The 25,636-nt window shown below is 36.6% G+C and overlaps 1 protein-coding gene across 10 annotated transcripts in view; it reads left to right on the top strand.

Moving 5' to 3' along the window:
- LOC129749152 (Kv channel-interacting protein 4-like) overlaps positions 1 to 25,636 on the top strand; it is a 446,730-nt gene that overhangs the window by 44,439 nt on the left and 376,655 nt on the right. For 3 of the 10 annotated variants that reach the window (XM_055744049.1, XM_055744040.1, XM_055744041.1), the window contains exon 2: positions 4,461 to 5,423. The gene's annotated coding sequence lies outside the window, so the exon portion shown is untranslated. The remainder of the gene's footprint in view (positions 1 to 4,460; positions 5,424 to 25,636) is intronic. The other 7 variants (XM_055744047.1, XM_055744048.1, XM_055744046.1 and 4 more) reach the window with 6 other exon arrangements.

Genomic DNA, 25,636 nt, shown 5'->3' with positions numbered 1-25,636 from the left:
AAAAGAGGAAAATTTTGAATGAGCTAAGATAATTTAAGAATAGCGACCGCAGAATCCTTAAGTTCTAAGGAAAGAATGGGAGGAATTCAAAAGGACGTACCCGAAGGACTAGGACCACTGAATAAGCCTGACTAGAACTTCGAGTTTATCCATTTTCTTTTAAAAAAAACCCACGAATTTTGAAAACTCACTCTATAGTGTATATACCCAAATCAGATTTTTTGCACTGTCGTTAAAACAGTTGAAAAAGCCTAAAATTTTGTTGAAAAAAGTTAATAATTCGAAATAAATTTAAAGAAACCAAAAATTTTAAACAAAATTGTTATATGTGAGAAATCTACAAATGCAAATAAAAAACCAGCACATTTTCAACGAAAAGTTTAAAGAATTTTCTTGAAATTGAGTTAAGATTTACATTGTCAGAAATTTCATTTCATGAAAGAGTTATTTTTTAGGTAATTTTAAACGACTGATATTCTTTGGTTCTTTATTTTCTAGTTGGCATTTAAATCTTCAGGAATCAAATTACAAGTTTTACAATTTGCCAATTAGAAAGTAAAAGAGTCATGAAATAAAAAATTGGGAAGTCCTCTTGAAAAAGTGACAAATCAATGATAGAGGATTGATAACAGATAAACGACAAAATGATGACAGAAGATTGGCAATTACTCAAAGAAGCTTGGCGAAATTGACTTATGATTCAAGATGATGATACAAATAGGCTAAAAAAAAATTTACGAGACTAATCTTCAAGGTAGAATATAATTTTTCCTATACTAACTTACTCAAAGAGAATTTACCTACAAAAATGGAACATTTCCAAAGAGATTCACTGCAGACTTTCTTGCATGATTCACATGTCATTCAATAGAAAGATTTACTAAAGAAAAATGAAGTTCAAAATGATAGGAATTAAAAAAACTTATAAATGGTTCAACACGACAATTTCTTGAAAAAATTAACAGATCCAAGAAACATCACACAAAATTCTTGGAACAGCGTAGAAAATAAATATCAGTAAACCTGATATTACTGAAAGTTATCGAAAATTTCCAATAAGTTTTGAAATCTTAAATCGATATCTATGTATATCTATAAATCTTTCAAATGATTCGAAAATGTCTAGAAATAAGGGAACTTATAAATGAAATATCTGATGTTTTCGATTCAATTGAGTCACTTTTCACAAGTTTACCTTCCATTCAATACAAACAAGAGCATTGATAGCATGGAATGTTTCCTGCCATGTGATTAAGTGCACTGTACAGATTTGGATTGATTTTTTAAAAATTAAGCTGAGAATTATATTTTAACAAATTCAAGGTTTAAAAGTTTATGTAATGATTTTATGTAATAAATTTATAAATCTAATTTTTTTTTTGACACGAATGCTAAAACGTTGGTAAAGTGTCACAAATAAACAAAAAAATACATATTTTTTAAGGCGAAAAACTATTTTTGTTTAAATTAAAAATTTTATCCATATAATATATCAACGCAAAACAAAACAGTAATCTTCCTTGTTCAATCTGAGCCATTCTCCAAATTTACAGTAAAGAAAAGGAACCCGTCAAATAAACAATAAACTAATGAATACATACCGCGTTTCTTGAAAAAATATAATGTTTTTAATGTAGAAAATGTAAAAAAATAGGCTCAGTTGTAAGGAATTTGAAAAATAGTGACTTTAGTGACCAAATTTCAAAAAAAGTAACTTAAAGTGTGCATCATTTAATATTGGAACAAATTCTTTTGCTCATTGTGGCGCTCCTAGTGGACGGATTTGGAAACTTTTTTCACCCACGTGTCGGAAAATTCATTACCTTTCACCATGTAGGGGAGAATGAGGATACTTGATCCCTGGGGATACTTGATTCCTTAGCTAAATCTCGAAACTGGAATGTCTTACAAAGATCAAATGTTCTAGAAAAATGTGCCAAAATGAGCAAAATAACAATCCTTGTAGTTTAATAAATTTTAACAAAATAATTGTTTTAGTTATAGAACTTTGTTTGAAAAATTTCACAAAATGTAACTTGAAGATCTTTTTTCATCACTTTAAAATGTTCCTTACATGGGAAAATTATGAAAAAAATATTCGTTCCAATGTATCAATCGTTCGAGCGTAAAATGAACTTCGAAATGTCATATTTTCAAAGCAATGGAAAACTCTCAACTTTTTTCAGAAAATGATTTCTAAAACGTTGATTATGGGTACAATTGATCCCCTAGAGTTGGGTTCAATTGATCCCCCTTTAAAATGGTATATTCTTCTTCTGAATTGATCGTTATGCATGCTGATTACGAAATTACTAATATTTATCCAAAAACTAATATTTATAAAACAATTGTCTAAAGAAAAGAGCAAAAATAATTAATTTTCTCTTAATTATAGAAAATAGCGCCTTTAAGTATGCAATGTTATTAGCGTTGAGACAAAGTTATAGAATTTTCTTCTTATGTCTGCTATAAAGTTTGAAATGAGAACAAACGTGACCAAAATAGTCAATCAACATTCTATCTTGGGGTTTTGTTTGATTTTTATACAAGGATTAGGGCTTCCTGAATAAAAGATCAAGTCTCCTTCAATAGGGGATCAAGTCTCCCCTAACTTCAGAAAAATCGCAATTTTTTTACTCCCACGAAAATGCTTCTAGTTCATCAACTGGTTCAAGTATCGTTCTAATTTTTGGAGCATAGAAACTTGAAGGTACAAGCTGTCAGAAAATGTCAAAGACGGCGAGTTGCTAAATTTTTCCAAAAAGATATGGTGAAAATGAAAAAAGGGGATCAAGTATCCCCACTCTCCCCTATTTATGTCATAACACCAAACGATAGCATTTTGTAAACAACCGCCATGGAAGCCGAACGGAGAGATCAAATTGTGCACAGTTTTCTTGAAAATCCATTGTTGTCGGCATCGAAGCTAGCTAAACAGCTTAAAATGCCCAGAAATACCGTATGGCGTGTTATCAAGCAGTACAAGGAAACATTGACGACGGCTCGGAAGCCGCATTCGAAGCGTCGGAGTGGAACTGTCGACCGGAAACTGCGTGGGAAAGTCATCAAGGCCGTCAAGAGGAATCCCAATCTTTCAGACCGCGATTTGGCCAATAAGTTCCAGGCCGCTCACAGTACGGTGCGACGAATTCGTCTCCGGGAAGGAATAAGGTCATTCCGAGCCAGCAAACAGCCAAATCGGACGCTGAAGCAGAACAATGTGGCCAGAATCCGTGCTCGAAAGCTGTACGACCAAGTGCTGACCAAGTTCGACGGATGTATTCTGATGGACGATGAGACCTACGTGAAGGCGGGCTTTGGGCAAATCCCAGGTCAAAAATTTTATTTGGCGACGGCTCGGGGGGATGTACCTGCAAAATTTAAGTTCGTGTTTGCGGATAAATTCGCCCGCAAGTACATGATTTGGCAGGGGATATGCAGTTGTGGACAGAAAACCAAAGTCTTTCTCACTGACAAGACAATGACATCAGAAGTCTACAAAAAAGAGTGCCTACAGAAACGGATTCTGCCGTTTATTCGTGCCCACGACCGTCCAGTAATGTTTTGGCCGGACCTCGCAAGCTGCCATTACAGCAAAACGGTTATGGAATGGTACGCAACGAACGGGGTCAGCGTAATACCGAAGGACCTCAACCCCCCAAACTGCCCCCAGTTCCGGCCGATAGAGAAATACTGGGCAATCACGAAGCGGAGGCTTAAGGCAAAGGGAACATGACTCAAATGAAGAACTGGTGGAATCAAATCGCCAAAACGGTGGACGAAAAGGGTGTGCTCCGCCTAATGTGCCGTATTACGGGAAAAGTACGAGAATTTCTTCGAAACAGCAATGAAGAATTTTTTAAATTTTTTTTTATGAGAGAGTAAAGAAAATGCTACATTTGTATGAAAAACAAATTATGAATTCGTTAATAAATGACTGAACTACACGCAATTGTTTGTGTTCCAATATTAAATGAAGCAGACTTTATGAGTGACCAGCCTGAAAAAAGTGACAAATTTACTAAAAAGTGACCAACTTCTAGCCCTGGTTTTGCCTCATTCTTTATTTAAATTCCATAATGTCGCAAAGGTCAAATAATAAATTGAATATATGATAGTATACGAGCAAAATAGAAAATTTAAATGTTCTATCTGCCCTTTCACCATAGAGACAAAGTTCTCTCTAGTAAGGTCATGAATCACTGTGTGTTTTATCAACCGAATACAAATCTGTCAACTCTGCACCCTTTTTGTAAATCCAGATTAGCAGCTAAAGCTGACAGGCTTAGTTTTTATTCTACTGGGTATCAGATTGAAAACCAGCCAACATCCACTGAAAGGCAAGTGGATCTAGTTTGAGAGTAATTTCATACCAAACCCCCCTAAAACAGTACCGCCTCGATAGGAAGCGTTATACGATGAAATTTTAATGACTAAGATTTGTTTTGTCTCTTCAACAGCAACCTCGGAAGGCAGCATCCCTCGGTGCCGAAACATATTTACGAAGCAGGAGAAGTTTTCCTCCCTATCAAAAAAAAAAAAAAAAAGGGAAATTGTACATTTACCAAGCTGTTAAACTACTCTCCACACGTAGGACGAGTGAAATCAGAAGCGGAATAAAGTTCGGAAGTGATTTGTCCTCTGTGATACCACCAATCTTTTAGTAGGGACATTCGTTTTCCAGTAAATCCATTCGCAAGTTTGAGTACGCGTCTGTGGCCGTGTTTGTGTGAATTTCCGTAGAGCTTAAAAAGCTTTTCTTATGAGTAACCGAGTTTAATTTTCTTTCAGTGATCCTGCAGAAGTCTTTGGCGTATTCCCAGTGAAGTCTGCAAAGCTTTTGAAGGGCTACACTGGTGCATATCAAATTGGAAAAAATACGGCGCTGCTGATTTTGTGGTAAAAAGATATACACTATTGGTCGAGAAAATGAAAGTTTAGTCTGGCATTTTTTTTTGTGTGTAACGGAATCTGTGGTGAAAAAAGCTTTCCAAAAAGAGCTCCCAAGGCTAACTAATAAATATTCACTGAGATAAAGCCGAAAGCTGGGAACGAAAAGTGAAAGAAGAGTAAATTAACTTTGCTCACCGAAAATAGCGGCTGAGGAAAAGGGAGCCAAGAAAAGTGCGGTTAGGGTGTGAGAAAAAAAAGCAACGACATAAGGCTCTCCTCTGAGGGCGGTGGTACGGCTTCATATTTGGAATAAATTGTGGCAACATCCAAAAAGCGCGGGATAGCTGGAGCGAAGAGGGGTTTCCCATTCAGTTTCTTTTCTAGCTTGTACACTTTAGTCTCTATAGAGTCTCGTGCCTCCTGAATAGGAGAAGCAACAAAAAAGTAACTGTGTTAGTGGCCAGGAAGCTGTCTATGGTGTGTGTGCTTGTGTGAGTTGCTGCTCGTGGAGGACGAAAAGGAAAAAAAAGGTATGTGAACAATTTTCCAAGGAAAATTTATTCTTCTTTAAAACCCATATCGCAGTCGTTCGTTTTCGACCGCGCCGCATCGTGGACAATGATGCAAATATCTGAGAAATAGTCGTGTGAATTTGAGCTCATCATTTGAATGAATTTCACAGCGTTATAATTAAATTTAGAATGAAACTTTTAAAATTGCTGAGATCAAGTGAATATTTGCGAAACACTTTTTTAACGGTCGCCATATGAAAAATCTGTTTTTTTAAATTTTGCAAATAATTAAAAATAATTTAAAAAAAAACTCATTTTCACTGTATAATCTATTTCATCTGGCTACTTCAAGCTTTTGGTAGCTCTTGAATAATACGGAGATAAAATATATAAAGTCAAGAGTATATTGGTTATACCAACATTTTGGAATGTTCATGCATTGCTCGATTTACCGATAATGTTGCTAGATTCTGAAAATCAAAAATGCGACTCTGTTTGGGGCGGTTTTTATTTATTTCTATTGAAATCTTTTTGCGGCTTTTAACAAATTTATAGCTGTAGGTATTTTACAAGCTCGGTATATTGAAATCTTATTTGCAGCGCATTTGGACACATAAAAAAAACAACAACAATCTCGGAACAAAATTTATCATTTACTCACATTTAATATCGAATTCAAACCCAGTAACTTCAACCTTAATTTAAAAATCTTCTTTTCATTTCAATAAAAAAGGAATATTTAGAATAAAATCCTCCTAAATAAGGTTGTAGAAAAAAAACTACTCGAACATTTTAATTGGATTTGACTTCAAAATATATTGTTCGTGCTCCGTTAGTAGATATCCCAATCCAGTTTTGATGTTCTCAACCATTTACAATTTCAACTTACAACTTCCTATAAGCGTGTCTTACATAATGCGCTGTTTAATATCAGAAGTATCAATTGTTAGACACAATTTTTCATTTACCAGCAATTTCAATCCAAAACGAACTCCTTATCCACCGAATTGAAGTTTCAAACGTAGGACGGTCAATTCACAGTACAAATTTTAATAAGTGGGAGTGTCAAATCCCCCTTTTATTTCATAAACCTGTTTCTTAATTTTGTAAGGAGTACTATAACTTTTTTAAATTTGATTCTTGCAATAAAACCATTGCATAGTTGAAAATTTAGGACCCTAAATCTCGAAATATATTCTTATATGAAATTCAGGAATTCAAATATGTAATCGGGTTTGACAGGAACATTATGTGTGGAGTAATTTTACTCAAATTACCCAAAAAAAAAACTATCATAAAACTATTAGAAAACTGCATTCTAGAAAACAAATTATTTAATGCAAATATTTTAGCTTGTATTTTTTCAACACAAAATCAGAATTTTTTTTTCATAGAAATGGTTATTTCATTTTCTTAAATAAAAAAAAATGAATAAATGTTTTTGGTAACATTTTAAATGTGATGTCAAAGTTTCAATAGTAAGTATTGGTAAAACGCGATGGAAGATACAATTAACCCTCATCCGCATTAGATTTCATTACCCTAATCAGCACTTGTAGTGTCAATTTGACACCATAAGCTCAAATCGTTATAACTTTTGGCTAGTTAAACCGATTTAAACAACACTTACATCAAAAGATACCTTGTAATGTCAGTAAAATATGTTTATAACATTATATACAGCTAAAGTTACAAGTTTTCTCATTATTCAGCATGAAAGAAAAAAAAATCTGAAAAAACATGCCTCACGAAAACTGCTGTAGTTCATATGTTACACGTCCAAAAAAATATTTGCCTTATGCATATGAAAGCTGAAGTTAATGCCTACATCATGGAGATAAGAAATATTTTTTTAAATTTTTTTTAATGAAATGGTCACAAAAAGTTTAAAAAAGTGGTCTAAAAAACCTATTTTTCATTCGATTGCTAGTAAATACTGTTTGAGCGATGGTAGAGTTTTGAAAAAAAATATGACTACAAAATGTATTAAAATTCCAACATTTTGCTGTCTTTAGATTTTTGATGCAACAAAAATTGAATTAACTGGAATTTTTCAAAGTTCACTACTTTGCGCGATTTTTTTACAAATTGAAATTTCATCTGTTTTTGTGGTCCACTTTCAGGTTGTACCCAGATTATCAGTGCTGTGAGATTTCACATAAATATGAAAATTATAAACGTAAAATCATTCCTGAATTTCTAGAACTACAAGCACCGCGTCCAGCAAATCGTGTTTGTTTGCTCTCCGAGTAGGTACGGTGGGTGGTGATTCGGGCAGAGAGCGAAGCCGACAGACGAAATAATGATGCGTGTCGTACGTTTCGCGGTTGGAAATTTTCTATTGACAGTAGTTCTCGTTTGCTAGTCACGACACGCATCATTATTTCGTCTGTCGGCTTCGCTCTCTGACATTACAAGGTTTCTTTTGATATAAGTTTTATATGAAGTTCATAATAATTCAAACGACTTAAATAGATTTTACTTTTGTGGTGTCAAAATGACACCAAAAGTCGGAAAAGGGAGTTTTTTTGTCCAGGCTTCCAGGGTTCGTCCATAAAAAAAGTTAAGATGCAATATTGAAGAACTTTTGAATTCATTTAGGGTCCCCGAAGAAATTTTTGTATTTTGAAGCTTCTGAAAGAAGTTACAAGCCTTCAAACTTGCAATGGTGTCAAAATGACACCCTAATGCGGATGAGGGTTAAAACAAGTCATCCCAGTCCTGCCATGTTTTATTTTAATAACTAAACGTAGCCAAAACGACTACGTTGAACTAGTAAAACGAATGTGTCTTAACTTTGTATCGATCAATACCAAGTGAGCTATAAATCATTTGTTCTATGAAAAGACATATTGTCTTTAGAAGGGTAAAAGTGGGCGAAACAATTTTTTTTAACTATTTGAATCAACATTAGATAGCTTTGAAATCATTTTATGGTGTTATAACTTTTCATTGTTTTTTTTTTTGGAAATGCACATGCTTTGCCAATCCACCTGGGTTGATTAAATGGGTAAACGAAATTGTGCCTCTAGCTATTACTTCTCCCTGCCAGTGGATTTATGCGGGACAAAGGTTCTAAGACGCGTTAATGAAATTTCAAATAAAATGATGCTCTTGGCTTAATTTGAACACCTTTATTTTTTTCTTCTTACAAGCATTTTTTTAGTTGGTAACCATTAGTGGTGAATTCCGGTTTACGGATTCTATTCCAAGGCACGGCAAGCCATCGAGTCCCCAGAGTTCGCAACTCTGGGTCCACGGGTACAATGGGAAGATTCCTTGTATATCTCCTACTCCCTAAACACTACATAGGGCCGCAGACCTAGTTCCCACCTCAAACTGTTTAACACACTATCCTTAATTCACGCTTGTGCGCTCCAAGGAAATACTCATAGACGAGACCACTTTCAGCAAAACCTCTTATCATCACGACTCGAAGTCTAACTCTTCTTTAACGACTCGAAGTCTGAACTCTCCTCTAACGACTTGAGAACCGACATCTCCTCGCAATGACTCGAGATGCCCACATAAACCGCTCCTATTACGGCTCGAGATCCGACCTCTCCTCGCAACGACTCGAGGTTAACGTACACATATCTCTTTTCTGCCATACTCAAGGCCCGTTCTTCCGACCTCTCCTCGTAATGACTCAAGGTAGACACTTACACCCCTCCTCTTGTTGATCAAATGCCTGATCTCTCCTCTTGCAACTCGATATCCGACCTCTTATCGTAATGTTTCGGGGTTGACACTACAAACCTTCTCTCCTGAAGACTCGAAGCCTGACTGTTGTTAGAGGTGAACAACTCGAAGCTCGACCTCTCATTCCCAAGATTCGAGGTTTGACACCTTTATGTCCGTCGTGTGCCAGTCAAGAGCAGCTTATCCTGACTCGCGCCTGTCACAGCACACTCGCAGGACTTAACGCAACTACTCGGATGATTTCTGACGAAGACGTCATCCTACATCGACTCGAATGGCTCACACTGCGTCGAGAGCCACTCAATCCGTGGGTATTCCCCGATCGTGGAATAACGCCGCCGACCGTGGCCTAGAGGATAGCGTTTCAGTCTTCTAAGCCAGAGGTCATGAGATCGAGTCTCGGTCACGGCATACATAGTACTCTTTCTGTGGGCTGGTGGTGTTAGCATTAGTAAGATGCTAGCCATTATGTCCTTGAAAGATGTACGCCTTAGTCTTAAGTAGAATTTAGATCTCTTCAAAGAAACATGAAGTTTCACTGAGATCCTATATGTGTGTGTTCGTTTTTAAAAAAAAACCCTTTTCTAATGATTTCCACTGCGAAGAAGGTTAAGTCTTATTCCCGCAGCTACGCAGAAGATGTTGTCTTGTCTTTGTAGCTTCAAGCCGTGAGGTCGGACGCATTTTACTCGACAGCCCCCCCCCGGTCGATAAGGTCAGTTTACTCCGATCGATGTCCGGTCTTCTTGTATCCCATTGGTTGGCAACCCTAGGATTTATGACCCGCAGCTTTTTCTGTCCGCCGTGTGCCACATCGAGAGCAGCTTGTCCTGAACTCGCGCTTGTCAAGGCACACATTCGGGACTTTGAATGCTACGTCTCGGGTGTTTCCCGACAGTGACGACATCCTAAACCAACTCGAGAGGCTCGCCGGCATCGAGAACCTCTCTACCCGTGGGTATCCCCCGACACTGGTTTACCCTATTTCTACGAGGTCCGCTACGTGAAATGAATTGTTTTATCCCCGCAGTTTCTCCCGTAGGAAGCAGCACTACTCAGATGCTCCCCGGCGGGAGGTATCCTACAACCATTCGCGGCGCACCTATGTCCTCCACTACACAGAAGATGATGCCTTATCTTTGCAGCTTTGATCGAGGGACCGGACGCACGCTACTCAGATGCTCCCCGGCGATGGAGTCATCCTACACCTTTTGCAGATTGCCGTAGACTCCAGCTCCTTTGCAGGGCAGGCATGAAGGAATCCGTACAAATGCTCTGCACCACGTTGTCTACTGTCGTGTCGAGCCCAAAGACGGCAAGTGTGTTGGTACGTACTGCCGCAAACCTCTGACAAGCATACACCACGTATTCGGGTGTCTCCTCTTCATCACCACAAGCTGGGCAATTTGGTGAAGCAATATGTCCAAACTGGTAGTGGTACTTCATGAAGGATCCAGTCAGGAATTACGTCATATGAAAGTCAACTTCACCGTGTTTTCTTCTGATCCAGCTCCCGATGTGCGGAATCAGACGATGGGTTCACCTTCCTATGCTGAGTTGTCCCGTAGCTGCTGCCAGTTGGACATCCAGTACTCATAGGCGAGATTTCGTACGTTGGGCGTGTTTTTATTGTCGTAACAATAGACATCTTTCTCTAACAAAACAGAGATGGGCTTGACGCCCACCACACCAATCCACTAATAATTCGCAGGTTTATTAGCTACTGAACGCTGCTCAGTCTCTTCAAGTTACACTGTCTTCCCAGGGCCTGCCTCCAGGCCGCCGCTCCGTACCACATGATCAACATGGTCACGTTTGACAGTATCCTCCTCTTGCTACTTCGGATTGCCGAGGAGGATGAGGAGGATTGCAGCTCTCTCACACACGTATTCGACATGACTCGTGAAGCTGAGTCTGTCTTCGATCATCATCCCTAAGTACTTAAATGTGCGTTTGGACACGATATTACACGGTCCAACTGCAATGGTACCTGTTTGGGGTAAGATCAGGTTCATGATCAGCACCATCTCGGTTTTGTGGTGGGATAGACGCAGGCACTTGAAGTGCATCCAACTTCCCCCTGCCTGGATAGCTACTGTGGATAGTAGCTGTACCTCCGCTATCGCCAAGAGGACTTCTTCATCGGCAAATCCTACAAGTTCAGCACTCGATGGGAGATTCATTCGTAGGAGCTTGTCGTACGTGATGTTCTACAGGACCGGGCTAAGTATTGACCCCTGTGGCACACCTGCCGAAACGTCTTATGTCCGTATGCCCTCACCGGTCATATAATGTAGTTGGTGATTGTAGAAATAACACAAGCCTATACAAATATGCCGGAGCTCTCATATGGATGAGCGACGACGCAATCGCTGTCCAACTGACGCTGTTGAAGACGTTCTTCACGTCCAGGATGAGAACCGCGCAAATGCGAAGCTCTCTCCTCTTCGTTAGCCTAGCTCTGTCCACTGTCCAATGACAGACCGGATGGTATCTACGGTGCTGCGTACTCTACGGAAACCACAATGTTTCTCTGGGAATCCGACCTCACATTCGGTGTACCTCTGGAGCCGGCTCTGAGTCACCTTCTCCAGGAACTTACCCGCTGTGTCCAGTAGACAGATCAGCCGATACGCCAATAAGTCTCTTAAAGGCTTTCCCGGTTTTGGCAGAAGGACAAATTTCTGTCGCTTCCACGTATCAGTTCCATCGCATATTGCTGCAATGATGACCGGAACATTTTGGGGAACTCCCTGATCGCGGCCTTCACTGCGACGTTCGGAATATCGTCCAGTCCGGGTGCCTTCAAGGGGAGTGGAGAGACTTGGCGATTCCGCGAAGTTCATCCACCTTAATCGTCTCTTCTACGCTGGTTTCCAGTAGTATGGGACTGTTGGCCAGCGGGTAATATCGTGCTGTGGGAACAGCTCGATGATGATCACTCTCAACTTTTCTGGACACGCTTCAGGTGGCGAATTCTCACTTTTCGTTTTGCCCATGACTATTCGATAGGCATAGCCCCATGGACAGTCGTTGGCATCTCGGCATAGTTGTTTGAAATGTGCCCTCTTGCTTGCATTGATGGACCTGCAAAGGGCTTAACCTGAGTGAAGAGTGGCCTATGCTCTACTCTCCCTGCTTGGCCTAGAGTCTTTACGCTTGGTCCTTCTCGTCATCACTGCATCGCAAGCGCGAACTAGTACCCTTGTTAGTTCATTCGCGGACAGGTTCCTCTCTCAATTCAACACCTCGACAAAGACGTTCTGGCCGTATTGTATATAAGCATCTGACCAATTCCGGTCGACCACCGCTTATTCCACTAGGTCTTATATTAGGGTTACCATATGTACTCTGTTATGAGTACATGTACTCTTTTGACGTAGAATTACGTCTTACGGCAACACTATAGGGGGGCAAATTGAAATTCGCGAACGGATCTCGCGTCACGAAAAACGCCTCTTTCAGAGACATCATATCTAAACGATTATGACGTCATCACCAACGCCTGCTTTGATGGGTTTTGGTTTTCCCTACCTACGAAAGGTATAAAACAAAGGGCCCTTCGGTCGACTCGGTTTCAGTTTCGTTTTGCCCGTCGAGGTGAACAGAGTTCGCTGCTCTTTCGATCGGTGTTGGACCCCACCAGTGGTAATCCAACACCGATATCGACTAGCAGTTCTGTTCACTAGTGCAACAGCATGAAGCAGCCAGCAGCGGAGACGATTTGCGGCGGCTGAGCCGACTAGTTGCGGAGAGCTCCAGTGGAGGAGGATCTCGGTGGCTGAGAGAAACAAAGGAAGCTAATATTCCTGCGCACTTTAAAAACCTCAATGTTTTGTGATGTGAGATGTGTTCTGTAATGAATGTGCGTGTGTATTGTGATGTTTATGGTGTGTGGAGTGCGTGATCATTATTACGTGTCATAATCAGCACACACATCACATACCACATTTCTCCCACACGCTCAAAGTTTTCACAACACAGCAATATTACAGGGTTGCTAGCGAACCGGGGATTCCGGGAAATACTTTGAGATTTCATCGCTTCACCGGGAAACCAGAAAGTTTGGAATATAACCGGGAAATTTTCATGATTAAAATTATTTCCAAATGTAAGAGTAGTGATCGTCTGTTTCGATATAGATTTACCTTAAAAACAAAGCGTCTATACTCCATAAGTTTGCTAATGAATGAACTCATTGCGGATCAAATACGAGATATCTCGCTTTTTCGCTCTCCTCAAGTTTGCTCTACTTAATAGCATCATTCAATTGTAAAAAATTTAAAAATCAAACTAATCGACAAAACACAAAACGATTGGTAACTCAATGATACTAAGATTATCCAATTTGTCCAATGGATTCTAATATGAAGATTTTTCGAATTTTGTTGTTCCTCGGCATAAATTTCTCACGGAACTTAACATAGAGCCTTTTATGATAACTAGTTTTCCACAACTCGTTTTAGTTTTTGACGACGAATGATTTTAATGTTCGATATACATGTATTCATTTTATGCAAATTGCATGTATTTTGGCAACGTGCCTTGTTGTGAGGTAAAATTAACATTTTCGGACGAAAATAATCTTTCTAACAAAAAGAATCTCTATTTCGCCAGGAAAAGATGATTTTCTATATGGTTGTGTTTCTTTGTGTAAATTGTTACACAATTATTTCCGGCTCAAAAACCCCATAAAAGATATCAAGCTAACCAGACTTATTTAAAAATAAATGTGGAGTAAAACAATGAATGGATATCAATTATGTTGGGTTCGTCTCAAAATTTCATGAAATTATTTCAGTTAATGCGAAAAGACTAAGCGACCATGCAAAATTTTTATGATTTCATACCGGTTAACAAGTTTTGGGAAATAATTGTTAGAAATTTTGGGGTTTTGAATCAAAAAAAATCACTATTGTTTTCTGTTCAAAAATCAATATAATAAAAACCGGGAAAATCTTCACTTTTATCGAGAAAGAAAGCGGGAAAAACTTTGGAATTTCAAATCGAAAAATCGCTAGTAACACAAATTCGTCCTTTACTAACATCAATACAGATTTGATACTGATTCCAACTAGAATCGTGAGAAGGAGCTTTCTTCAAAGAGCATTTTCTCTCTTCTGCACTGATTCAAGCGTTTGATCAAAGGCAGCGGTGGCAAGTATAAAAATGTCAAACGAGCTAAAGGGGGCCACAGACTACACAACATTTGTACAAATGCGATGAAATTTTGTCGCTGTGAACACGATTTACATCGTGTATGTCACTGCTTGAATGAGCGCCCAAACGGTTGGAGTAAAATCGGTCGGGATCGAAATATTTTGTACAAACCATCCTCCCAGCCGGGATGGAGATGGTTTTTTTTTGTTGCAGTTCCTGTTTTCGCCAGCAATCGTTTGTGTTCGCGTGAAATATGTTTGTATCGTGTGTGGGCGACCATAGAATCAAACAATCGTCGTGTAATCATCGAATTTGTACAGGCCAGTTGTGTTGTCTATGGCCCGCTTAACTCGCAAGCGTTTGATTTGTATGTTAAAGAAATCTTTGCCTATTCATAGGCGTATAATTTGATGCGTTTCTTTGCTACGGATGGTTTGAATTAAATGCAAGGGTTTGACTTATTTTAGCAATATTCAAATAATATTTTGTATTTAAAATTGAAAATACCTTTTACTTGAAGCGCCTTTTGACTGACACTAAAGTACCGTCCAAATGAAAATTTTGTATAAGACAACATATGAAAGGAAGGTATCAGGTGTCGATTTATTAATATGATTATTGGATTTTTAGATAAACAGCTGTTGTTTAAATTTTTGTATTTTTATGAATCGAGTTTTTCTTATCAATCAAAAAGAAAATTTGTAGATTAAAACTTTCTTATTTAAAGAAAATTAGGTTTATTAAATAGCAGAACTATCGTTGCAAATTTATTTCGTTTGATGCTTAGCGTCTGATAATGGTAGCTTATTCACATAACTTCCGCGCCAAAACATCTATAAGACATGGATAGTTTTAGTTATGAAAATGCATAGTGTTTTAGCGCCCATTTAAGACTACTTAAAATACCAACCAACTTAATTGCAAAATTTTAATTTTATTCGAAAAATACATTGGTAAGGTACAAGATAGGTTGTCGTAATTCTACGTTTGCGGTCGTGTGCTATATACAACCTCTTCAACTTTTTTTTCGATCGAGAAATGGGCGTACTCTTCTTTTTAAGAAATTTTACGACATGTACTCTATTTTAATGAGAGCCATTTAATAATAAAAAATGAACTTGTTTGTTTCGTATATGAAGTGTGTTTACCACATCTTATACAAGAAATACAAAAACGTTCGTTACTTAACCTGAGTTTCCCGTATTCATGAAAGCATCTTTGAATCGTAATTTACAGTGATCGTATTAAGCGCCTTTGAGTATGCAATAAACCCCCGAACAGTTACCAAAGAGCACAAAAGCAATATTCTCAAATGCTTCGTAGCGCACAATCTAATATAGTGTTTCTTCAAAGGAAATATACGCGCTTAAAATCTGTTTTTGAAATCAAGTATTTTATCGGGTTTGGTGTGGTTTATCAGCATAACATTAAATATTACTATATCTTCGAATAATCCGAATAGGAGTATTCTGTCCCTGACTTTTCTCTATTCATTAGTTAAAAAAAAAGAGAAAATAATAATGACCATAGACGTCACACCATAAGCTTTCCAGAAAAATTGCTAAGCGTATTCGGGCCGGGCAAATCCGAGCATTTTACCCAAAAACCTCTCAAAATCCAGGCATTAGATTTTGAAATTTTCAATTGAAAAACCATTATTAACAAAAAAAAAACTGTTTTTAAGTAAATTTTCAGACATCCTTAACAACATATTTTGTTAACTTGTTTACAAAATACATCAACTTTGAAATTGTTGCATTTCCTTAACAAAAAATAATAAGTGCAGCGTTGAGACGTCACAACATCAGTCAATCATCACTCTATGAAAAGAAAAGGCATATCAAAATGTAGCGCCAGAAATTCGTAACCTATATCAACCTTGACTATTTATTCCTTTATGAAATTTTATCCACGATTTACATAAAAATGATCTAAAAATGTCGTCACGGTCGATTGGAATTGGTCATCTGCTATATCGATTAGTCATTTCAATCTGTGATTCTTTCTTTTAAAAGTTTATCTAAGCTCTGACCGAAATGCCTTGCAAAACAGCATAAATGCAACTTATCAACAATGACTATTTATTAAAAAGATTGCACTTTTTCTAAAATTTGGCCGTTTAAAAAACAAAGTAAGTAAACCTGTGTTGTTTCTTAATAAGCTGCTGGATCTGACACTTCGACTTTAAAACCGCACAAACACGATTTGAAATTTGAAAACGGTTCGGTAGCTGATAAGTCGAATACAGTAAGGTTTTTTTACACTGATATTCGTACCGCGTAAAAAAAACCGTGCAAAAAAAAACCTTGTTGATTCCCGAAAACCATGTAAAAAAGCCGTGTAAAAAAACGTGTAAAAAATACCTTGGTGTAATTCAAACAATATCTAGGATACTACACCATAAAAGACTCACAGCCACGTGTGTATTTGATTATGATGACATGAACAATTATAATTGTAAATTTCAAAAATTTGGGAAAAGACAATTTGTTACTTCCATAATTTCCATCCTTTTTGCAACACTATGCATCCTATTGTTCGCGCTAACTGAAAGCTAAGTGTGGGTTGAAACTTTGAATAGGTAGCGCAAAACAACTACAAAAAAAAAGAAGGCAAAATCCTGTTGACCGTCGTCATCGTATCGTTTCCGCCGGTAGTGGCCCTTTCTAGTAACACAAAGTGTTACCATCCGCCGTTAAACGTACACGGGGCTGCCATGATGGCGGAGGATGATGACACGTGTCCTTTATAAAAGTTAGTTCATCTAGAGCGGTCTTCTTTCTGTCGGGTGGTCCGTTGAACGACGATGCTGCAGTAGGTGCTGGTGATTTGCGAAAAAAATTCTTTAATCCTTTTTTATTAGTGCTGCGTTAGGTGGAATTAATTACGGTGACAGGTTAGTAAATTATGATTAGGTTGTTGGTAGCTCCACCGCAAAAGATCTCTTGGGTGATAATCTAAGATGACGAGAGCTTTCTGTTGCAGATAAAATTTTGCGATGAAAACAGGTAGAAATTTAAAAAAATACTTAGTTTGAACTTAATTTGAATGATAGTAAATTCCTACATAATCAATACAAAAAGAAAACTCTGCATAAAAAGAAATTTATACATTCCAATTACAGCCTGGTTTAAACTTCTCGTAAAAATGAACCTGAAAAAAATCTTAGTTTGGCAATAACTCAAAAAACGCGTCACAACTAGTGTTTGTAAGATGGTGGAATCGATGGGGGATGGTTGAAAGACGGAAATCCAATTGTTCTTGTTGTTCAAAACCTTCTAGAACTGTTTTGATACCGATTTCTCTGGTTTTCACCGCGGAATTTTCATCATGGCGGGGGAATCAGAATAAATAAAAACAGTTCTAAGAGGTTTTAAACAACAAGACCAGTTTGATTTTCATCTTTCTACCAAACCCAATCGATACAACCATGTTTCAAAATCTAGTTTAGTAGCGTTGTTGAGTTTTTGACGAAATAAGATTTCTCACTTTACTTTGGGCCTTACCTTTGGTCCCTACACACTTAATCTTTTCTCTTGCGGTCGGGAAGATTTGGTAGTGTATTTCCAACAGTTGAAATAACAGGACAATCTCAGGACAGAAAAGCTTATCAAGAAAAAACTGAAAAAATTACACGTAGGATTTCTTGCAGGATCGGAAATTGACGGTTGATCGGATAGTGTAAAATTTGTCGGTGGGTCCTTCGGAACTATAACACAAGCACTTTTTTTTCGTGATACTTGCTTAAGCCAACGAATTTCAAAATTTACCATGAATACAATATTTTTTTTTACAAAAAAATCACTTTGAAATCACATGCTGGATGCAAGCGATGAAAACGGCAGCGCTTTACATGACTTTGTTGGATTCGCGCTCAAAAAATTTCTAATAGTACAAACTGTAAATTCACCTGCCAAAATAGAAACACAAATAAGGTAGACCATGCTAGTATGTTTAATTTACGTTATACAGGTGAAAATTGTACTGAATTTGCTCGTGCTCCTGAGCTTTTAAAAACAGAATTGTTTGGGATTCCAGGAACAATGGATTGTTACGAGATCCGTATAGATATTTTGGCGTAGATTAGGAAACATTTTTGTTTTTATGGAATCTCGTGATCAGCTGTAATTCGGAAAAAATAATCTGTTTTCATTACATTGGATTTATTTTTATGAAGAAAACTACTTCAGTTCTCGAGAAAACTATTTTATAATAAAAGTTGTAAAAGTAAATTAAAGAACCATGCGAACTTAATGCGCCTTTTTATGCTAAAGCCAAAATTTCAGTTTCTTTGGCAATATTTTCATAAAATTCCATTTAATATGTTAAAGTAGATAAGTTTCATACGACAAAGCTGTAATTTTATGAGAATCAATGTCTTTTATAACTTTATGAAGGGGGTTAGGGTTGCGTATTATTAAATCAGTTCATCCCCAAGTTTCAAAAAAAAAAAAGAAAAAAAGATATCACATCTGCACATCTGATATTCAATTATCTCTTAAAATGTTGATTAGAGCTTAGATTATGATGAAAATCATAAATTTATTCTATTTTACCTGATTTTTCGGGAATAAGGCATTCCACAAGCATGATGGAGGCATACAAAAACACTCTCTTATTCCAATTTATAACCATTAATATTATTCAATATTGACGGATAGAAGAGTTTTACATAGGTCATTCACAAAAACTACTAACGTTAGGGGTCCAAGGGGACTTCCCTGTGGTACTCCAGATGGGGTGTTGAAAGTTCGTGATCGATTGTTCCTAATTTTCGTGAAAGCCTTTCGGTGCAATAGATATGAGGCAATCCAATCAAGTGACCAAGCTGTAAAATCTATGTGATCTTTGCAAAGAGAATTCTAAGCGAGACACTGTCAAACGCTTTTGCAAAGTCAATATACCGTTTCTTCACGAACTTATGCTGAGGCTCTGAAATATGAAGTTTTATGACGGCAAACAATCGTTCGTGCTTTAAAACATCTTTAAAATTTGAAATTGAACTCAAATTTGAGATTGGGCGGTAGATTTTGACGTGATGAGCATAGCTTGATTTCCTGAACGGAAAAGCACGGAAAGGGCAAGACTCGAGCGATGCGAGGTAACTACTGTCTGTGCGAATCTAGTTGAAGAGTAAACACTTTGAAAGAATTCAGCAAAAATATTAGCCGATTCGGTCAAGCTGGAGGAAATGACACCGTGGAAGCTTACATAAACAGGGAAAGCGGCGTGTTTTTTTTATTTTTTGAGATGAGTCCAAAATAATGAGGGGTAATTTTTCATGTTTACTTGAAGATGCGAGACTCGTTGACGGTAAAGAAGTTCGTTTAAACTTTTGAATTCGCTTTCTTAGCGTCTAAGATGATGTACTACTATTCTCTTTACAAATTCATGTGATCCTTAATTCTGTTTTATTTTTTTTTTATTGACGTTCAATATAATCCTAGTCAAAATTTAGTTTCCTAATGACAACATTCAGTGCCAAGTGCCAAGTTGATACTCTTAATCATAAATCTACTTTCGAAACACAACGTTTCATACCTACCCAAATATGAAAATTTCAGAGTTGGACAGATTAGAAAAAAAAATCATTGATAACTGATGAATAAACAAACCTAAATTAAAAATCTATTTACTATCCTTCAATCAAGGATTTAGATTTTCTCTAGATATTATAGTTTCAGAGATACAACACTTATAAAACTTAAAGTACTACATTTTTTTAAAATTTAAAAATATAACACTACAAGTTACTCTTTTTTAGTGATGTCACAGAAAAAAATCTTTGCATAAGAGTCATTCCATACTAAATGACCATGAAAATGCATAGCCCCTCACCGATTTGGCCTTAAACCAGTATGATGATTTACATATTGTAATGTAAATAGGAAAACTTCAGTGTTTCGGGTAAATCGGACTTGGTCCGATTCCTCTCTGAATGAGAGTCCTCCCATTCTTAAAAATGTTTTTTTTTTCTCATAAATAGCAATTTTCTTTTGTGAGTATCTCAGAAACCGTAGAAGCTACAGATGAGGAAACCCGCTTGTTTTGAAATTTAAGTTCTAGTAACGGTTTCTGACATAATAATCTCAGTGACATATTCATTAAAAAATATGTTGTTTTTGAGAAAAGGCTAAATTTTTCAGAATGGGGGGAGCTCCCAATCAAATGGAATTAGTTCGATTCATCGAAAACTTTGTATAATTTTTATTTACATTAAAACGGAGAAGGTCAATCCATTTTCATAGTCACTTGGTATGGAATGACCCTTATGCAAAAACTCTTTTTTGGTGATGTCAGAATAAGTTGTAGTTCTTTATTTTTAAATTTAAAAAAATTGTAGAATTTTATGTTTTAAAAGCGTCGTATTTCCAAAACTAGAATATTTTGGTGTTTGGTAACCTACTTTTTTCTATGACTTTTTTGCTCAAACAATGCACGAACAAAAAAAATATTTTTTTAAAATACCATTTGATTATTCATTTTTATGTTCTTTTATATTAATAATTATTAATTATAAATTATAATTTATGTGTTAAAAAGAAACATTTGAAAATACATCCTGAAATCTTTTGAATGATGATTAGGATTTGTATATAGAATCGTTTAGTTACAAAACAGGAAACTTACTTTCATCGATGGTTGAAATTATTAAATTTGCATTAAAATCTGGTGAACTTAGCTCAAAATTGCAAGAAATTTTTCAGCACGTAACCGGGCCGGGCAAATGAGGGCTATTTCATTAAATCCTTGTGAAATTCAGGCATTCTATTTCTTTTTAAGATAAGTTAACCACCGTTAATTAATTTTGTAAATTTATTTTTCGGCATATCGGTGAAAAGTAGTTATGAAATTGATAAAGATGGATAGAGAAGTGAGAAGAAAATTTTACAGATGTTGAAAAGAGCGAAAGAGCATTTTTGCGAGGCATTCTATTTCCAAATTTTCAAACCAAAATCCGGGCAATATCTGGGAAAATTTGATAAAATTCCAGGACTTGTTCAACAAAAATAAAGAAGAAAAAACATTTTTATCATAATTTTTTTGAACGAAAAACATAAACAGATTTTGAATCGTATTTCAGGCTCCCAAAAAATCGTTTAAGTTTATTTTATTAGGTCTAGTTTAAAAAATTTCATTTTTTGGCGACAATATAAAAAAATATAATGATGTAATTTGGATTTTTCGTTTGATTTTCCAATAAAATTTTAATGAATTCATATAGAATCAGGATATTTTCAACAAAATTTTAGCAACTGGGCCAGGTCAAACCTTTTCCAATTTTTTTTTGATTAATATTTGGGCAAGTCCGGGTAAAACCGGGTAATCTGGCCAGCCTAATTAAGCTTACTTATTGGGTTCAAACTTACAATAAGATATTTTAAAGAAATCCTTGAATTCCGAATAACAAAGTTTCTTAAAATAAATCCATTTTTTTAATTTTGCGGTTCTAATCGGATTTATGCAAACTCGATCCTTTTTAAAGATTGAAGTTTGAAATTTTGTTCTTAAAATACTGCAATATTAATAATGTTGGAAAATATGCCCAATCATAAGGAATTAACGCTAAACTTGCAAAGTGAACTCATATTCTGCTTATACTTTGGTTTTAAAATTTAACCTAATAATAAGAATTAAATAGCGATCTCTTTCAATTCAAATTCCTCAGGAGCTGAATCTGAATCTGCTTTTTTTGTGTACGTTTTATTTAACGAGGGATTAACCTGTTGTTTTTACCCGCAAGGAAAAATTTGAATTACATATATTTAAATTACATTAAAAATTTCACACTGTTTTAGAAAATAAATCACTAGCTTTTACTTTTTTCGATTGTTCTCCAGTTTATCTGCGAATCTGCCACTAAGTAGTATGTTTCGTCTCTGCTTGTCGAATTTTCGGCATTCTAATATAATATGTTTCACCGTCAGCTCAGTGCCACATGTTTCACATACCTACTGGTGATTCTGTTCCCTCGATCAGATGTTTGTGCGTTATCCAAGTGTGGCCATTCCTTAAGCGAGTAAGGACCATCTGCTCCTTCTTGTTTTTCACGTCGCTGAATTTTGAACCTGAATTCAAAATTTGAATTTTCAATCTTTTTCAATATGAACTAAGAATTGAAATCAGTTTCAGAGCCCTCAATCATGAATCCATAATTATAATTCGGATGATTCGAATTCTGAATATGAATCAAAAACTCAAAATGATTTCAAAGTTTTTTTTTGATATTCGGAAAAATATTAACTAAAATGCGTATGAGTTTCGAAAATTATGAATCATATTTTGAAGGAAATGTAAAACCAAATTTTAACGACGATTTCAAACACAGCTTTTCATTTAAATTTTTAATGATGATTCGAACCGAAAATCAAGAATCCTAAACTGGATCCATAATCCGAAATATGTAAACACAAATACAATTTCAAAGGAACCAGAACCTCTGAAATAAGTTAAGAAATGAATTACGAAATGAAGAGTTAATTACCGTAAATTTATTTTATCGGCTATATCGGTGAATTTTGTGGGACGAACCACGCTAGGCCTACTATTGTGAGGTGGTAGCTACAATTCTATCTACCACTGCAAGGCAGTAGGCCCGTGAGGAACAAAACGATGAAATGTGATGAAAAGTTTTTCAAATTCAAATTACCCTTCCGCTCATTTTCAACATCTTTCACCTTATTCTAATCTTCTATCAATCTATAATCTTTCAATTCTTAAATATTCTTTCTCAAAGAATATAAAATTTCACCGATATAGCCAATAAAATAATTTCATGAAATGAATTACTAAATTCAAGTGAAAAAATTTTGCAAAACTATTGCTGAATTCTGAACCTGGGATTGGTTTTCGAGATTTTGACATAAGTTCTGAGTCAAGATTGTTACTATTGAATAACCTTACTAAAATTTGATAAAGAATAATACATTTTGAATGTAGAGTAGAAAACCCCGCTAGCTTTTGATGGACCCTCGTGGGAGAGGGGAGGGAGTATAACCACCAACCCCCCCCCCTCCCATTCCTTCAGCCCTTACATAGTCAAAATCAAGGCGGTAGTTTAATGTGGGTGTAAGAATAATCTTGAAAATGCAGGTTTTGCAGTTTTTCGTAGTTTTTCATCGACTTTGAATATTGTAAACACGGATGATTGAAGAGCAATATTGTCTGAGATTAAAATTGAGGTTACATTACAAGGTTTACAAAATAATAAATTTTGTACAGCTCGGTTTAGATACATCGGTTTAAGTTAGATGGCGACAATTCTAAAACTTTAATGAGTGTAACCAAATCTAGGAAGAATGAGTTTCACAAATTGATCCACACGATTGGTCCAATATTTTTCTTTAAAACGTCAAGACTACCTCATTGTTTCAGTATGAAAAATTATTAAAAAAAAAATTGAATTTCCAGGATCCTTGTAAATAAGGTACTCGCTAAAAAGAGAAAGGATAATCGAATTTACATGGACGGATGGTCATAAAAAACGAATCACATTCTTCACAATTTCATCAGTAGTTCGAATAATTTATTCAAGAGCCGCAGCTGCAATGGCGGGCTGTAGGCGTTGTAAAAAAAAAAGTAAACTGAAAGACAGTTCTACTACACAATCTCCACTGGGAAGATGAAATTTTACTTTTTGTTCTCTTAACATCCATCTGCCAGCCTGCATGCAGTTGACCATAATGGCGAAAAGGCTAAACATTCACCAGTCAGCTGGGACTCACTTGTCCTACACTTTTTGTTAGATCTGGCTGCTTCAGAAGATGTGAATATGCACAGAGCAAAGTGCCATCCTTTTCTACGATCTTTTGTCGCCACCATCCAGCCAGGAGAAGTCTTCGGATGGCGATTGACTCAGGAGTGTGGGCCAAGGATGCAGAAAAGTTTTGTCGCAGAAAAAAAACAGCAACAAAAGCGAGAAAATTGTGTGGAAGATAAAAAAAATTAGAACTCAAGACGTTAGCCAGTTTTACACTTCGGCGGAAATTTGCAACCTCATGTAGGGGCACAGCATAAGTTGTGGTTCGATGTTTGCGCAAGCACAAAATATAATAAACAACTTGTTATCTTTCGTTATTGAAGGAAATATAGATTGGAACTGTTTACCCATCATATAGGTATAAAAGTTTTTTTTCCTTTCTGGCCTAAAACTAACATCACTGCTTCTGGTGCTCTACCCTTGCTTGTCGGCAGGATCTCCGGAACATAGTTCCAGCAGTAGGTCGTCGTCAAGTTCAACGCAACCCGGGTCGTTTGGTCATGGGTAATAAACGACGAGGTACATTAAACGCAATTACAAGACTCTGCCCTGCTTCGTTCAGGCTGGTGCTGCTGCCTGGTGTTTCTGTTATTAGAAGGAAGGACTGCGTGCTGAGTAATCACTATCGGCCGGGTATTCCGGTATGGACCAAAAACTTCATTCGGCTACTCCGTATGTGTGTGTGTGTGGATGTGTGTGTACTACTGGTGTTATCAACAAAACACATACCCACACACGCACATGCACACTCGCAAAACACACATAGTAAATCATTCGATGTGGCAGTGATGCAGGAGAACGCCCCAGTCCCAAACATTTGAGATATGGCCACCAACAGCTCGCTCTATGATGGGATGGGTTTGTTTAGTCCGGTGGGAAAATGTCAGTAGAAGAGCAAACTTGAGCCATGCCATGCCCGGCTACTCGATATCACTATAACTGGTGGAATATAGTTTTTGGGCGAACAAACAAGCTTCTAGGGTTACCCAACCGTTTGGTTTCCGCTAGAGGCAATGTATGGAATTATTGAATACTAGTAGCAGTAGGTATTTGATTATTAATGGATATTTTTTTCTCATCTCAAATTTTCATAGAGTTGGGTCGAGTTAGTTTTTTATTTGTTGTACTTTTGCACATGCACATCTCAGGAATAAACGTCTTACAGATTCGAATTACTATTTTGGTTATAAAATCAAAAGTACAGGTCCGATTTTCATAAATTGTCTTTATTGTCTACTATCAGATGCTTTTGTAAAATGCTTGGTTTACAGACTATAGCTGTTAATAACTATAATAACTATTAAATAATAAAAAATGAATTTTGATTAAAAATAAAAGCTGTTCAATCACATTCATCACCACTTGAAAGTGATAAATTAGTTTTATAGGGGCTAATGGGGTGACCAATTTGAATATTAAGTCTTACAGTTTCAACATATTGAGGAACAATGTGAGGTAAGGTGAGTGCTCCTACTTTGGACGTAGAGCCTACTTTAGTCCTAAAATGTCGGAAATTGCAAACAATTTATTTTGCTAGTAAAGGGTAAAGATGCACACAGTGAACTCTTATTCTTCCTGAATCCAACCATACCGCCTTTTGTCATAAAAA

This window comes from Uranotaenia lowii, chromosome 2 (genome assembly GCF_029784155.1).
Source record: "Uranotaenia lowii strain MFRU-FL chromosome 2, ASM2978415v1, whole genome shotgun sequence".
Taxonomy (NCBI): domain Eukaryota; kingdom Metazoa; phylum Arthropoda; class Insecta; order Diptera; family Culicidae; genus Uranotaenia; species Uranotaenia lowii.
The sequence above is the reverse complement of the archived record's forward strand: the minus strand, read 5'-3'. Positions and strand labels throughout refer to the sequence as shown.